This window comes from Gekko japonicus, unplaced genomic scaffold (genome assembly GCF_001447785.1).
Source record: "Gekko japonicus isolate JY-2015 unplaced genomic scaffold, Gekko_japonicus_V1.1 scaffold868, whole genome shotgun sequence".
Classification (NCBI taxonomy): Eukaryota; Metazoa; Chordata; class Lepidosauria; order Squamata; family Gekkonidae; genus Gekko; species Gekko japonicus.
This window is the reverse complement of record NW_015175381.1, coordinates 720,535-737,854: the sequence shown is the minus strand read 5'-3', so window position 1 is coordinate 737,854 and position 17,320 is coordinate 720,535. Positions and strand designations below refer to the sequence as shown.

General features: G+C 48.5%; 1 long non-coding RNA gene across 1 annotated transcript in view; it reads left to right on the top strand.

The window, feature by feature from the left end:
- Positions 1-17,320, top strand: part of LOC107122478 — a 35,732-nt gene that overhangs the window by 2,904 nt on the left and 15,508 nt on the right. The window contains exons 2-3 of the long non-coding RNA XR_001482922.1: positions 15,459-15,527; positions 16,094-16,192. This is a non-coding gene — a long non-coding RNA (uncharacterized LOC107122478). The remainder of the gene's footprint in view (positions 1-15,458; positions 15,528-16,093; positions 16,193-17,320) is intronic.

Sequence of the window (17,320 nt, the reverse complement as noted above, 5' to 3'; positions counted from 1 at the left end):
AGCTGAAAAGCATGGAAACGGAGAGTGATTTCAGCAAAGCGTACTTTATTTTATCCGGAACAAGACGACTTTGGCCGGCTTGCAGGCCGGCTTATATCCCCCGAGAAACCACCACCCAAAACACACCCCTACTTCCCTATAGGTTATTTACGGTGGCCGAGAGTCCCATAGGCTCTCGGCTGGGAACCTAGCCCCCTGATTGGAGCGGGCTAGGATCCGCATAGTCCATTGTCTCTTGGAGCGAAGCTCTGCGTTTGTCTCTGGACTTGTCTGGACTTGTCCGGACTGGATACATTACTCATGCCTTGCAAGAAACACCCTGCTCCACATACAGTGAATTAATCACAGCCTATCCTTTTGAAACAATATTCCTTTTCAGCAAGTGCCTCCTGAGGAAAGAATATCAACACAAGTTTGACATTTACTTCAAGGGGATGTGGATTGCACCATCCAGCACCGGCAACATTTATGCCTGAGTATTTATGAAATCAAGTCCCTTTCATTCCAGAGGAGATTACTTCAAAATAATTTAGAGCCACAGTCTTAAATAATGAAATACTACTTACTTGCAACTTTTACTGTGTGTTTGTATGTGTATAAAGTGCTGTCAAGTGGCAGCCAGCTTATGGTGACTCCAACAAGGGGCTTTCAAGGCAAATAAAAAACAGAGGTGGTTTCGCATTGCCTTCCTCTGCAGATAGATTAGGGTTGCCAGCCTCCAGGTGGGGCCTGGGGATCTCCCGCTTTTACCACTGATCCCCAGCTGACAGTGTTCAGCTGCCCTGGAGAAAATGGCTGCTTTGAAGGGTGGACTCTATGGCATTGTACTATGCTGAGCCCCCTCCCTTCCCCAAACCCCGCCCTCTCCTGGCTCCACCCCCAAAGTCTCCAGGTATTTTCCAACCCAGACTTGGCAACCCTAAGATAGATCAAGGTGGGTAGTTGTGTAAGTCTGTCTGTAGCAGTAGACAAAAGAAAAGATCTTGGAAGCTAAGCAAGGTTGGTACTTGGAAGGGAGAGCGCCAAGGAAGACTCTGCAGAGGAAAAGAGGAAAAGTCCAGGAGCACCTTAAAGGCTAATAAATTTTGTGGTAGGGTTTGAGCTTTCATGAATCACTGCTCACTTCTTCAGATAAAGTGAGATAAAGCTTCAGATAAAACTATCTGAAGAAGTGAGCAGTGACTCACAAAAGCTGATACCCTACCACAAATTTTGTTAGTCTTTAAGGTGCTACTAAAGGAGCTGCGGTGGCTCAAGTGGTTAAGACGCCGAACTGCAGGCTGTGGAAGGTCAGGAGTTCAGCAGTTCGAGACCCAGGTGACGCATGATGGAGTGAGCTCCCATCTCTAGTTCCAGCTCCTGCCAACCTAGCAGTTCAAAAGCAAGAAATTGCAAGTAGATAAATAGGTACCACTTTGGTGGGAAGGGAACAGCGTTCCGTGTGCCTTGGTGTTTAGTCATGCTGGCCACATGACCACGGAAACGTCTTCGGACAGCGCTGGCTCTTCGGCTTTGAAACGGAGATGAGCACCGCAACCCTAGAGTCGGATTCGCCTGGCTTTCGAGCAAGGGAAACCTTTACCTTTACCTAAGGTGCTACTGGACTTTTCCTCTGCAGAATCTTCCTTGACGGTCTTCCTTCCAAGTATCAACCCTGCTTAGCTTTCGAGATCCAATGAATCATGCTATACCACACCACTCTACATACCTGCAGAAAAGAACAGCTGGAGAATGTCATAAAATTAGAACAATAAATCTCTGGAAATACTTTTGAGCCATTCTGAGCCAAAATTGAGCATTATATGTGTAAAGTGCCAGCAAGTCACAGCCAATTTATGGTGACCCCCATCAAGGGTTTTTTTGTGGCAAGTGAGAAGCAGAGGTGGTTTGGCATTGCCTTCCTCAGCAGAATCTTCCTTGATAGTCTCCCTTCCAAGTACCGACCCACCTGAGATCTGAACTATACCATGCCACCTTGCCTCCTGGGAAACTTTAAAAGAAGTTTTGATTTCTGAGTTCACTTACACCAGGTATACAACAATTCTCTTATAAGAGCATCTGAATAGCCTGATAGATGTAATCTTGAAGTTTGCTTCGGAGTGTGATCCTCAGTATTTATTTATTTATTTAAATGTCCCCTGTCAGAGAAGTCACAAGGATGCTTACACAGGTTAAGAAGGTAAAGTTCAGTTAAAAATACAACAATTATATCCAAACAGTATCACAAAAAGCAACTAGTCAGAACCTCTAATAATAAAAAAGAACTTATAAAAAGTGTTCCCATCAGTCCAATGGGATTTGCTGGTCTGGTCCTAAAATAATAGAATCTGTATCCTTGAAGATCTTATCAGATGATACGTTAAATGCCATTTGGGTTGTGGAAAACAATTTGCATTTAACTTGTGACCTGATACTCACCTTTAAAATAGCATGCATGGGTGTGTGCGTGTAAATTGGCTCCCAGGAGTGCACAGAGGCAGGAGGAGCTTTATCATTCTCTCCCTGCCAGCCCACATGCTTTTGATAGCAGAAAAGGTTGGGTTGAGGGGACTGTTTGTCTTACTGCCAGACTGATTCCACAAAAGCAGTTGTTCCGCCCTCGGTCTGCCATTTTCCCCGGTTGTACTGCTCAATTTCCCACTATTTGCTGTGCAGACACATTTTGACCCATATCTCCCCCCGATTTCCCCCACGTCTTCTTGATCCTAAGAAAAAGGATCTGTTTTTTGGCAGGTTTAACTCATCAGAAAATAATGTGACACATTTGAAAACTGGCCAGCAACCCCAGAATGATGGAAGTTGCAGTGCCAAAAATGTAGGCAGTTAGAACCAGGTCATTTTCACAACAGGCAACATGTAACAAGAGAGCTTTTAAGCAACCTGTCATGTGTCTCTAATACTCATATCCCCAATCCACCACAGAAGGTTGCTTGGTGGCACACTTTCAGCTGGACCTACCTCACAGGGTTGTTGTGATAAAATGGAGGACAGGAGAACAATGCAGCTTTGGCTCGCCATTAGGGAGAAAGGCTGGATATGACATTTGTTATAGGTCTAATTTTTTAACAACATTAAAAATATTACATTATTTGTCATATAGCAGAGTAGCCTTTACAAAGGGCTATTAGATCGTTCACCAACACAGTAATAATAACCTGGTGCCTGAACTGGGAGTTCTCACTTCTGTTCCACATGTATAACCACTAAAACAGATTACTATTCCATTATTATGCATGTAAAGTGTGAAGGAAAGGGGAAGCATCCTTTTACTGCCTTTTTAGATCATGGGGAAATATTAACACCCCCCATTCATAATATCAACAAAGGTTTTCTACTGTACTATTATTAAGTACATTCTGTTTCCAAGCAGAATAGAGATGAGGAGAAGTTGAGAACAAAACTTGAAAATAAATGGAAGGGAGGGACACAGAAAAATTAGTTGGAGGGAGAGAAAAGTATGGAAAGGAGATATCTCACAGCAACACGCTAACTACTGCTTTGCTTCAGTCTTGCAGAAAGAGTCTAGCTGACAGTCAGAGTGTCCCTAGTGGCTGCAGCCAGTACTGTATCAAAAGGAAAACCATTGGAAAGGCATTTGGCTGGAGGCAGCATAAAGCTGCCTTCAGGGATCCTCCAGCCAGGCCCATAGCTACTGCGGGGCCCATGGGGCCCACCCCCCTGGTTTTTATGGCCCCTCCCTCACCCCCGATCGATCAGTTTTGGTCCAGCCCTAGCCCCTGTTCCCCTCCAAGCCGATTGTGCTTTGCCTCTCCCCCATAATGGCTTCTGGTTTTCTTTTCCAGGTCAGTTTTCTCCACTCCCCCCCCCCCCCCGCTCCCACTTTTTCCTGTTAGCCCGATTCCAAGGACTCCGTGCCCAGCAAGGGCTGGAATCTCATCTTTCTGTAGAAGTAGGAGGCTGCTAAATCTGTGTGCCTTTTACATTTAAAAGCAACTTAATTTCTCTCTGACTGCTGAGTCCCTGTTTGGGGGCCGGCGCTGCTGGGTTTCCATGACACATGATCGTTTGAATACAGAGTTAGGCAAGCTAGGTACCCTCTATCCATGCCTTGGCTCAGCATCAGGGAGGGAGGGAGGGAGACCCGGCGGGGGAGGGTTGAATCTCAGTCCTGGAGGCAGGAGCGGTGTGAGCATTTTTTAAATTTGATTTTTTATTTGTTGTGACATCAGTGCACTTTAGGGTTGCCAAATCTTCTTTACTCACTGGTGGGGGGAGCGTCTTCTCGCTCCGGGAACTGGCTGTGGATGTGTGCGCGCGCGCTGCCAGAACGTCATCAGAAGTGACGCACGACGTAGGCACGTTGGGGGCGTGGCCCAGATCGTCGGGGGGGGAAACCATATGGTTCCCCCCCGACGATCTGGGACACGCCCCCACGGTGCCCTATGCCATGCGTCACTTCCGGTGACGCAGCTTCGGGGGGCGGGGTTCCCCCCGGGGCCCGATTCCGCTGTGGCGGAAATCGGGCCTCCAAAGTGGGGGTTTCCCCGCCCCCGCCCCCATTTGGCAGCCCTAGTGCACTTTTTGTGATGTCAGTGCACATGTCCCCTCCCCACTAAAAATTTCCTAGCTACGGGCCTGCCTCCAGCTGACTTGCCCTCCTGAATTTTGCTCCCCCCCGTCTCCCCCCTTGGTGGTTTTGCTGCTGTGGTGGGGCACAGTGTGCAGTAAGAGACAGCTGCCACTGAGCAGAGACTGAGGGGGCGTATGGTAGCAAGCAAAATCTGGAGCAGCACCATGGCTGCCCAGCATGGGGTAATGTCCCATTCCAGACTTTGCTGGCCTTCCAAATAATCATGGACCTACTGCCCCTACTTCTATGACTGCCACACTATGTCCACTAATAAGGATATGGGATTGCTCCTCCGTGGTCACTGCTAAGGACCAGCAGCTTCTTACCAACTGCCTTCACACCTCACCAAGTGCCATTGGCATATAGCTCACAAGAGAACTCAAGAACACACACGCAAAAAAAAAAAAAGGGATCAGACTGGTCTTTGTTGGGCTCTTGAACTTCGACCAAGTTCAATGTACAAGGATTCTCATACTATTGTGGTCAGTGCCCCTTAAGTGGGTTTTTTTTTTTTTTAGTTTGTATTTTTTGAGGGCCAAAAGTCTGCAAAAATTAAAACAATAAAACATTCTAGGAAAACCAGGCAACTCTGGCTCCACATAGTTTCTTGAGTGCTGAGAAACCTTACACTTTAAAAGAAAAGAAAGAAAGAGTATACTCTTGTAGAATGCAGGAAGGGAAGGATGATCAGAAAGGAGGAGAACAACTCAAAATGTGCTGTGGCTTAAGAGCCACATCTGACCGTCACCAAGTTAATGTGCTAATCGAGAGGGAGATTTCTTCCTGATAAGTCACCCTCCTTCTGTTGCAAAGATGTAATTTGAAACTCAGTGAAAATGTGGGACAGTTGGCAATGCTGAGAGGAAGGAGTGACATCTCTGTTCAGGATTCTCTGTGACTCTTGCCCAGTCGTACAGTTCCACAGGTTTTCCATCTCATAATACGACGAAATCTTAAAAGAAAAATAATGACATTGACAACTGTTTAAAATAATATAGCTGCAGACAGGAGGAATGGCCAAGACGAAATCTTAAAAGAAAAATAATGACAACTGTTTAAAGTAATATAGCTGCAGACAGGAGGAATGGCCACTTGTCATGCTGCAACAGTAAAGTATATTTATAGATTTTAGAATGTTTACATTCTTTGCAGGTCCAAGTCGCCCCCTCTTAAGAAATAAATAAAAATAGACTGATTTTTAAAATGTGGTAGTGGTTAAGACACTTAGCTGCAGACCAGAAGGTCAGTAGCTCGGCAGTTTGAGACCTGAGTGCCGCGTGACAGAGTGAGCTCCTGTCTCTGGTTCCAGCTCCTGCCAACCTAGCAGTTCGAAAGCAAGAATTTGCAAGTAGATAAATAGGTACCACTTTGGTGGGAAGGTAACAGCATTTTGTGTGCCTTGGTGTTTAGTCATGCTGGCCACATGACCATGGAGAACTCTTTGGACAGCACTGACTCTTCAGCTTGGAAATGGGGATGAACACCACCTCCTGGAGTCGGATTCGACTAGCTTTCAAGCAAGGGAAATCTTTACCTTGTTAGCGCCCTTTGTATATAAGTGCCATCAAGTTGCAATCGACTTATGGAGATCCCAGCAAGGGGTTTTCAAAGCAGGGAAGAAACAGAGGTGGTTTGTCATTGCCTCCCTCTTCAAAGACTTCCTTGGTAGTCTTCCATCCAACTACCGACCCTGCTTAGTTTTCGACATCAGATGAGATTGGACAATTATACCAGTACCATGCCACCTTCACTCACCCTCTTTAGTAGTGGTGCCAACATTATTTGTAACCTACCATGTATTAAGTAAATTTTCAAGAGACAAAAAAGTATACTTTAAAAATTCACACATTCAGACAAAGGATGGTTACATTATCTTTATATTGAACTAGGGCCAGTGAGGAGGTGGGGAAGGAGGGCCATTTGGCCTGAGCCCTCCATGTCAAAGGTGGCCTCACATTTAGACACCAGTTATTTTTTGTTAGCATCTCTCCTCATATATAACTAGGCGTAAGGCCCATTGTGGGAAGAAATACAATGAGCTCTAGAAGGAAGCTCCAGGTGAGTGTCCCTGCTGTAGCTGGTGGGGCGGCAGAGGAAAGGGGAAAATAGAGGGAGACAAGCCATGTTTATTTCCTTCTGCTTAGCTATAAGGCAGGGCTGTCTCAAGCAATGCTCCTTCTAAGCTGTGGACTCTTGTTAACAAAAATTTCTACTTTGTGAGCTACTGGCATTAAAGTTGTGAGTGAGCAATTTGGCTACTGCATAAATTAGTTTGCTCTGGAGCCATCCTTCCTGAGCTAAGACAAAAATGTGTGAGCTGGAGGCTAAAAAACTGTGAGCTAGCTCACTCTAACTCAGCTTAAGGGGAACACTGGTCTCAAGTCATTTTGCTGCCCCAAGTGGGTAGTATGGGAGGACAGCCTCATGGTAACAGGTATGGTTCCCTCCACCCCTGACCTATGTTGATTTGGGGTTATGCTGTGGCAGGTAAGGTAGAAAAGTACCACCTTCTATGCCATGTCTTCTGGGTTCCAAGGGTCTGGAAAGCAGTTCCATAGCCAGTTACAAGTTACCAACTCTGGGTTGGGAAATACCTGTAGATTTGAGGGGTAGAGCCTGGGGAGGGCAGGGTTTGGGGTGCGGACGGACCTCAGGGTATAAGTCCACTCCCAAAGCAGCCATTTTCTCCAGGAGTACTGATCTTGGAAATCTCCAGGTGCTGCCTGGAGGCTGGCCAGACCTGTAGATTTGAGGGGTAGAGCCTGGGGAGGGGAGGGTTTGGGGTGTGGAGGGATTTCAGCAGGGTATAATGCCATAGAGTCCACTGCCCAAAGCAGCCATTGTAATAGCTGGGGAATTTTCTGTAGGGGAAATGATGTGCTGTAGCTGGGGAGCACAGTGATTTCTGGGAGATCTCCAGGCCCCACAGGGAGATTGGCAACTTCAATGACCATTTAAGGGAAGACTGAGATATGTATTTTGGCAACTACAGTGACCGTTTAAGGGAAGATTGAGATATGTATTTTACCCCAGGACACATTCAATGACTCCCAACAGCAACAACAAACTGTTTAGAATGTTAGAAGCAAAGGCCAATCAGGCCGCATATGCAAATGACCTCTGTGTTCTGACTGGCTATTTGGGGGAGAGGAACAGCAAACTGTTTAGAATATTAGAGGTGAGACTCAGGCAACGCAGGCAGTGGATAGCGACAGCTTCTGAGTGACAGATCAGGGAGCAAACTGATTTGGGAGCGTGTGGAATGTTCAGGAGAGTCCATGACCAAAACAGAATTATTATATAGAGAGATTGTGAAGTGGGGTGGCACTTTCTGAACATTCCATACGCTCCTAAATCAGTTAGCTCCATGTGTCTCTCAGAAGCTGTCCCTATTCACTGGCTGCATTGCCTGAGTCCCACATCCAACATTCCAAACAGTTTGCTCTATGGCATTATACCCTGCTGAAGTCTCTCCCCACCTTAAAACCTGCCCTTCTCAGGCTCTACCCCTCAAATCTACAGGTATTTCCCAACCCAGAGTTTGCAAACGTGTAATTGCCTATAGAACCACTTTCCAGACCCTTGAAACCCAGAAGACATGGCATAGGAGGTGCTTTTCTACCTTAGCTACCACTGCATAGCCCCAAATTACCATAAGCCAACCTCCAGGTGGCACCTGGAGATCTCCAGCTATTAAAACTGATGTGCAGATGACCAAGATCAATTCTCCTGGAGACAATGGCTGCATTGGCCAGTGGACTCTGGCATTATGCCCTGCTGAGGTCCCTCCCCACCCCAGGCTCCACCCCTCAAATCTACAGGTATTTCCCAACCCAGAGTTGGTAACCTGTAACTGGCTATGGAACCACTTTCCAAACCTTGGAACCCAGAAGACATGGCATAGAAGGTGGTGCTTTTCTACCTTAGCTGCCACTGCATAGCCCCAAATCAACGTAAGTCAGGGGTGGAGGGAACCATACCTGTTACCATGAGGCTGTCCTCCCATACTACCCACTTGGGGCAGCAAAATGACTTGAGACAGCCCTACCTTATAGCTAAACAGAAGGAAATAAACATGGCTTGCCTCCCTCTACTTTCCCCTTCCCTCTGCCGCCCCACCAGCCAAAGCCAGGACACTCACCTGGAGCTTCTTTCTAGAGCTTGTTGTATTTCTTCCCACAATGGGCCTTACTCCTAGTTTGATATATTTCACAATTTGTTTTTATGCAAATCAGGTGGTGTAATTTTTTTATTTTTACCATGGCCAGTGGCCTCAAAAGCTGAAAGTGGCCAAGGCCTCTCTGGTCCTTGGACAGGGCCTGGTCTGAACCATATCTTTGCCTCTGAGGATCATGACAGTGATTTTAAGTCTACAGTTTTAGACTGATATCACACATGCATTTAGGGTTGCCAGCAACCAAGAGGTCTTACTGTTTTAACACAGGCTAAATGTGCGGAAATGGGCAGCGGAAGCTTTTCTTAGCACAGAAGTAAACAACATCCCATTAAGCCTTTGTTAAAGGGATAGGGTATTTTTTTCTCCAGATTGTTGGCTACCCTACATGCACCGTAGGAGGAACATTTGCATGATATTATTAACTATATTTCCTGCCTGGCCTTCCTGTGATTCAGAAAGCTGGTATGAGTACATTAAAACTGCCTGATGTTCACATGTGCACACCAATCTCTGAAAGTTTTGAAAAGTGCTTTCATGCTTGAATTCTGGCTTACTTGAAACTAAGTCTTAAATTAGTATCTTAGGATAGTTCTGTAGTATAAATAAATAAATACATACACACATGACGTATGTTAGGTGTTTAAATTCTGGAGTAAGTGAAATGTTCTTGAGATGAAAAATAAATTTAAAAACAATTGTCATTCAAGAAATGCCTTATATTAAACTTTGCTGAACTTCTAGAAACATTTCTACTATATTTCTCTCCCATATGAATGCAACAACAAATGCAGGAGTAATGATGCAAATGTATGAAAGCTTTCAGAAGGATCTGGTTGTAGAGTTGCCAACCTCCAGGAGTGATCTGGAGATCTTTCATAATTACAACATCTCCAGACAGCAGTTCCCCTGGAGGAAATGGCTGCTTTGGAGGGTAGACTCCATGGCATTATATCCTGCTGAGGTCCCTCCCCGCCCTGGACCTCTCCCGTCCCAGACTTCACCTCCAAATCGCCAGGAATTTCCCATCCCATCCCAAACCCTATCTGGTGATGGTTTTTCAAACTAAGACCCAGAATTTCTCTGCCTGACCAAAAGTCAGAAGTGGAGACACAGAAGCTACTAGGAACTTTAGGAAAAATTCATAAATTCCCTTCAAATGTCACCCATTCTGAGGCTCCAACCCAGTGAATGTTCATATACCTTTAAATCCTTGACAGCTTTGGAAGGCCTGTCCTTTGTGGCTTCTTCTATGAGGTCAGTTCCTAGTTCTGTGTTTTTACTCTCCTTTCCCACTTGCTGTGGCAAACTGAATTCTTTAGGTGAGCTTCACAGTCAGTGAAGGGACTAGCAACAGGACAGGGACAGGAGAAGACAGGATTTCTTTGTCTTTTGGTGAACTGGGGGATTAAAGGTTTATGGACATTTTCCAGCTTAGTAACTGTGCATCTTGGGTTGATCTGATGTGCGGATAAGCTTGCCAACCTCCAGATTTAGCCTGGAGATTTCCTGGTGAAAAGTCCTTAGACTTACTTCGTGATTTCAGCTCTAAGACTTTTATTTAGTAAGAACAAGACAACTTTTCCCGGCTCGCAGGCCAGTTTATATCCCCTGAAAACACAGCCCACTCAAGTCATTGGCTGTTTACAGTGGCTGAGAGTTCCATAGGCTCTCGGCCGGGAGCCTAGTCCTCCGATTGGAGCGGGCTAGGATCCTCTAGTCCATTGTTCCTTGGAGCGAAGTTCAGAGGTTTAGCCTGACCGCATGGAGCCTTTGTGTCATACGCAGTCTGCGATAGGTACATTACACCCCTCCCCCCTTGGTCCAAAAGACACCTGCATACATAGTCCTTTAAATATGCTGAAGCCTTACGTTGCCTCGTGGAGCGGCGTGTTGCTGGAGTTGTCGGGGAAACTGACGTCGATGCTCTCGGCGGAGAGCTGGCCGGCACTGGCGAAGAAGGCGTCATTCCCTGGGGCTCATCCGAGGAGGCCAGGGAATCTGTGGGCTGGTTGACTGGTGTCGGGGGCGCGGTCTCCGGTGGGCTGGCAATCACTGGTGGTGGCTGTTGCTCTGGGGGTTCAGATGTGACTGGCTCCTCAGGGTCCTCCGGTTCCAGAGGCAGCACTCGCCGACATAGTTGGTCGATGTGTCTGTGGAGCACCATGCAATCCTCACAGGAGACCTCGTACAAACGGGGGTCCTTGACTCGCACCACTCACACCGGGATCCAAGGCAGGCCCTTGGCATATTTCCGCGCGTACATGGGGTCCTCAGGGAAGAAACCTCGGGCGGCTTCCTGGTCCTCCGTGCTTGGCTCGCATTCTGGGGCCTGATACGGGTGTAGCCGATCCAGACATGTCGTGAGGCAGAGACCCAAGAGCAGTTTGGCCAGGCTGCGTCCCGTTGTGGTGTGAAGGGTGATTCGTTGGCTGAAGAGGAAAGAGGCCATCTTGTAGTCCCAGTCCGGTGTGTCAAGCCTGCGAAGTGCATCCTTGGTGGTTCGGACCATCCGTTCCGCTTGGCCGTTGGTGGCAGGGTGGAACAGAGCTGAACGCACATGCCGAATCCCATAGTAGGTCGTAAAGTCCTGGAACTCCCCGGACGTGAACGTGGTGCCGTTGTCCGTTACCAGGGTGTCCGCGATTCCCTGGGCACTGAAGATCCGCCACATGGCCTTGATGGCGGATCTCGAGGAGGTGGATGGTACTGGGATGACCTCTAACCACTTGCTGTAAGACTAAACCAGAATGAAAAACAATTGCCCCTGGAATGGCCCCGCAAAGTTTAGGTGGAGCCAAGACCAGGGGCGGTGGGAGGACTCCCAGGCTCTCTCCGGGGCCCTGGGTGGTTCGGGGCAAGAGGCTTGGCAGGGCTGACATCTTTTTACCTTGTCTTCGATGTCCCGATCGAGGCCTGGCCACCAGACGTAGCTCCTCACCAACGCCTTCATCTTCACGACCCCTGGATGGTGCTCGTGCAGAGCCTCTAAGACGTGCTGCTGGAGTGGGGCAGGTATCACCACCCGGCCTTCCCAACAGCAGGCACACTTTGTATGTTGACAGTTCATCTTTCCTCATGACAAGCGGCGTGAACTCCAGGCCCTCTTTGGCTGTAGGCCACCCCCTCCCCACCCAGTCCAGGACCCAACAGAGGACCTTGTCCCAGGCTGTGAGGTGGGCCACCTCCTGCATATGGACCAGGTGATCGGGAAGCGTTTCCAAAAGGGCAACTGTGTGTGCGGGAGCCAAGTCGGGGTCAGTGACGGGCAGCGGTAAGCAGCTGAGGGCATCTGCGTGGCCCATAGCTTTTTCGGGGTGATGGATGAGGTCATAGGTGTAACCCACCAGAAAAATGGACCACCGCAGGACCCTGGGGGAGACCATCTGAGGCGTCTGGCAGTCGGGGGCCAGAAGACCCAGGAGGGGTTTATGGTCCATCACCACCATGAAGGGCTGGCCATAGAGATAGTGTTGGAATATTTTACACCAGCCACTATCGCTAACACCTCCTTGTCTATCTGCGCGTAGTTGCGCTCCGCAGAAGACAAGGTCCTGGAATAGTAGGCAACCAGAACCTCCCAGCCGTCTGGCAACCGGTGGCCCAGGACCACCCCGACTCCATAGGGTGCGGCGTCACAAGCAAGGACCACTGGAAGCGATTCGTTGAAATGGTGCAGGACGGAGTTAGACATTACCAAGTCCTTGACCCCCTGAAACACCGCCGCGTGCACAGGCCCCCAGACCCAGGGCGCGTCCTTGTCCAGAAGGCAGTGGAGCAGTTCCGCCACGGCAGCTTTCAAGGTCAGAAAGGCGCGGTAAAAATTGAGCAGGCCCAAGAAAGCCTGCAGTTCAGTTTTGGAGGGGTGTGTGTGTGTGATCACCCTAACTTTATCATCCGTGGGGTGGATTCCCTGCACATCCACTGCAAACCCCAGAAATTCAATGGGGGCACCCCAAGTAGGCACTTTTCCTTCTTCACTTTGAGGCCGGTGGAGTCGAACCTCTGGAGTACCACTCGGAGCCGGTCTGCGAAGGTGGCAGAGTCCGGCGCCGTAATGATCACATCATCTAGAAAAGGTTGTACACCTGGAATGCCTTTAAGAAGGGAATCCATGAATGACTGGAAGATCCCTGGGGCCACACATACCCCAAACTGCAGCCTAGTCACTCTAAACGCCCCCTTGTGCATTGCGATGGTTTGTGCCTCGCGGCGGCTACATCCACTGGCAGCTGCTGGTAAGCTTGCACCAAATCTAGCTAACCAAAGACCCTGGCCCCCGCAAGAGAGGCTAAGACGTGGCTTACCACTGGGACTGGATAAGTGTAGTCCTGCAAGTCTTTGTTGATAGTACACTTATAATCGGCACATATGTGCACGTCACCATTCGGTTTGACCGGCGTGACGATGGGGGTCTCCCAGTGCGCAGACGCGACTGGTTCAAACACCCCTTGCTCGACAAGGCGGTCGAGCTCTGCCTCTATTTTGGCTGTCATCGCAATGGGGGGAAGTCGTGCCTTAATGTGGATGGGGTGCATGTTAGGATCAAGGTACAGAGAAATGGGGGCCCTGGTGTACTGCCCCAGAGTCCCATAAAACAGCTGGGGAAACTCCCCGCAAACTGCCTCAAAGTCCGTCGTCCAGATCTGGTTGTTCCCCGTTATCTTGAGGGCCAGGGGCGTGAACCAGGACAGGCCCAACAAGCTGGTGAGGCACCCCTCCATCACCAACAGGTTCAGCTTTTTTTTTTCAGCAGTCCCGAGAAACCCTTAAACTGGACCCAGAACTTGCCACAGCCTCGGACCGCCACAGGGTTCTTATTAAAGTCCCGCAACGTGAGACCCTGTGGCTTGTGCAAACAGGGTCCCCCCGTGGGCTAGAGAATGGAGGGTTTTGGCTGAGATGATAGAAAATGACGAGCCTGAGTCAATTTCCATCGGACAGGGGGACCCCTCAATAACGACAGTCACATGCACCTTGTCCGGGCCACCTGGGGGCAAGTTACATACCATTTATTGTTGGTGGGTCGAAACGGTGTGGAGATCCGATGAATCCAGCTGCACCGCTGTCTTCTGATGTTGTCCCTTGGAGCAGCAAACTCTCTCCAGGTGTCCAGCCTTGTTGCAGGTCCGGCAGATGGTGTCACGGAATCTGCAAGTCCGGCACTCGTGAGCGTCGCCGCAGCTGGTGCAGGCCGAGGAGTGGTGAGGTGCTTTGGCCAAGGATGACCCTTTGCTGCTTTGAGAGTGCTGGGATGGACGTCGGGTGACCTGGAGGACCTCCTCGTCACTGGAGACGTCGGAACCTGCCATAACTTGGACGGCGGTCGGAGTGCGACTTCTTGTAGGCCACCGCTTCCTGGATCGCCTCCTCCAGATCGAGATCATCATGACCGACGAGTTTTCACCACAACTTGGGCTTCCTGAGACCCACCAAGAATTGGTTTAAGAGTGCCTCCGCCAGGTCCAAGAAGGTATATCTTGTGGCTGCCCAGCGCAGCCCGGCCAGGAAGTCAGAGACCGACTCGTCTGGTCCCTGGACCCTTGCGAAAAATTCCATTTGTTCCGCGAACTTGGTGGGTTTTGGGGTTGTGGTCCATGAACACCTTTACCAAAATGTCATCGTTCGCAGCCGCGTCGCTGGTCTGCTGAGGCACCATCAGGTCCTTCAACAAGCGGTGTGCCTTGATCCCACAGTACCATAGAAGATGGGCCTTCTTCTTTCCAGGGTTCATTATATCATTTATAGCAAAGTGGTTTTCAAGAATTTCAAGCCACATCTCCCATTGTGTGGGGCGGGAGATGTCGAACTCGGGGAAACTCTCATTACCAGCGGCCATCTTAGTGACACGTGGAGGAGGTGGCAGTTGCTCGGGTGCGGTGGCGGCGGTAGTCAATGAAGAGTTGGAGGTAGAGGCGGTGCTGCGCTCGGAGTCAGTGATGCCTGGAGTGGTGTGGTGCACAGTAACCAGAGAAGCGGGACACGAGGCGTGGCGGCGGCATGCGATGCTCTTGGTGCTGAAGTGCGATGTGGTGCTCATCTCGTAGTCGTTGTTCATGGAAGGGAAATTAGCATCCCACCTTCATCGCCAGTGAAAAGTCCTTAGACTTACTTCGTGATTTCAGCTCTAAGACTTTTTTAGTAAGAACAAGACAACTTTTCTCGGCTTGCAGGCCGGTTTATAACCCCTGAAAACCCCACACCCCAAACACACCCCACTCAAGTCATTGACTGTTTACAGTGGCCTAGAGTTCCATAGGCTCTCGGCCGGGAGCCTAGCCCTCCGATTGGAGTGGGCTAGGATCCTCTAGTCCATTGTTCCTTGGAGCGAAGCTTGGAGGTTTAGCCTGACCATGGGGAGCCTTTGTGTCACACCTGGTCTGCAATAGTACATTACACCTGGAATCATAACTGATTTCCAGACAACAGAGATCAGTTCCCTGGAGGAAATGGCTGCATGGCATTATACCCCACTGAGCTCCCTCCGTTTTCCAAATCGAAGCTTCCCCACGATCCACCCCCCCTCCCCCAAGTTTGAGGAATTTCCCAAACTGGAGCTGGCAATCCTGTGTGTGGAACCTCTGAACTGCCTATGAAGTTAGTGTGTTCTCTATTTGATCCATTTCTTTCACAGGGAAAGAAAAAGTAATTTTTCTTCTTGAGATTTCTAGATGTTTGTTTTCCTTCTCATAGGAAGGGTGGATTACTGAGGAGACTGTGCCAAATGGTGAAGTTTCTGGAGAAGAACACAGACCTGTGGAAGTAATAGAAGAGTTTTGTCATTCTACGTATCGATAATAACTTAAGTACTTTTATGAATTGCATGCTTTACTTCGTTTTTCTGTTGTTGCTTTGCTTTATCCAACGAGAGAAAAAGTAATGGCTGAAAATAGTCTGCAAGTACAGGAAAGGCTGTTCTTGTGCTTCACAACCATGTTGCCCAGCCTCCAGTGAAAAACACGGAACTCTGAAAGTAACCCATGGTGAGTGAGACCCAGAGCAAACTGTGGTCAGCCTCAGACTGTGGTTGTGAAAATGCCTCAGCCATCTGTGATAAGGGACTCCCTTGCATAAGTTGGGAGTTTAATGTACTTTCATCCTATAAAAGGCAGAGCAGGACTGTTTTGGATTTGTGACAACATGTTTAAAAATTCAGGGTTGTTCTTTTAAAGAAAGGGTTAGTGCAATTAGATAAGTTTTGGTAAGAGACATTTAAGTATATCTTAACAAAGTGAAGTGAAGAACAATTATAAACTTTGTTTGCTTGGTAATTCTTTCTTTCTTTGCCATTCTTGTGTTATTCATACTGGCCTTTCCTTTGTTGCCAGGACACTGAAATATCTGAAGTTACTGAAGAGAATGAAGAGCACACAGAAGACAACACAGAAGCAGTTGCTGATTCTATTGAAGAGCCAACAGTAGAACAAGTACTTTTTATTTATTTCTTTTCCTTGCCATTTTTTGTTCAGAGCTTCCCTCTTCTGCTTATAAAATTCATAGCACTGCATTTCAGTCATTGGGCTGCATCTCCAGAAACATTATCTTATGCATTCGGGGGGGGAGAGGGAGTTCATCTGATTTTGTATCCATTACTACAAATTCATGAAATGATTTAAAAAAACCTATAAAAAGGAGTGCGTGTCAGTTTGCACAGCTCCCATTCTTATTAGGAAAGCCAATACAAACAGTGAAATATGCAGGGGTCATTTCGTAGAAAAAGAGCTAGGGGAACTCATTAGCATAACTCATTAGCATATGCAACACCCCCTGACATCAGGGGCCCGGCGGTGGACCTGCAAGATCAGCGGGAGTGCGAGGAAGCCCCGCCAAGGCCCTCCCTGGCCCCAGGCAGGCAGGGGTGGGGAGAGGCGGGGAGGAAGCAACTTACCCTCCCTCTTCTCTTGCCTCCTCCTGGCTGAATGAGGGCTGGAAGCGGGGCGGCCGGACGCAGGGGGCGGGGCTTCATCATGTGCCCCGCCCCCTGCACCTCACCCGGGGGAACTGCGTTCCCCCGCGTTTGCCCCCGAAATGACCTCTGGAAATATGTAATTGTCCCCAGCCTCTACAAGAACCAAAATAATGCCTACTCATTCAGCGAAATGATGACCTGCATATGTGAAGCAACCATCTTTGATCAAATGCCCCAGAACAAGTCCCCCCCCTCATAACTTCCACCTCAAGCAATAGAGGCAATTCACAGGTACACCTTTGAGTGGTGCTGCACTATGTGATGTAGATGCAGGAATCAATCCTAGGTTCCCCTTTAAAACTTCTAGCAGCTACATTTAGGCTTTCACAAGTGACATATTGGTTTTCACATTTCCCACTGCTCTAATATGAATATGTCACCAAAACTGGCAGAAAGTACATCTGATTTATAGGTCCATCCCACTTTCTGTCTTGCATCAACTTTCACAACGAATATGCTTCAGGCTAACAAGTGTTTCTTTAAAACACTTTGTGAAAACTCTTGGTGGCATCCAATAGGTCCCTGTCTGGCACTGTCTTACTTATCAATTAACCACCATTGCTACTCAGCTAGCTAGCACTCTTTC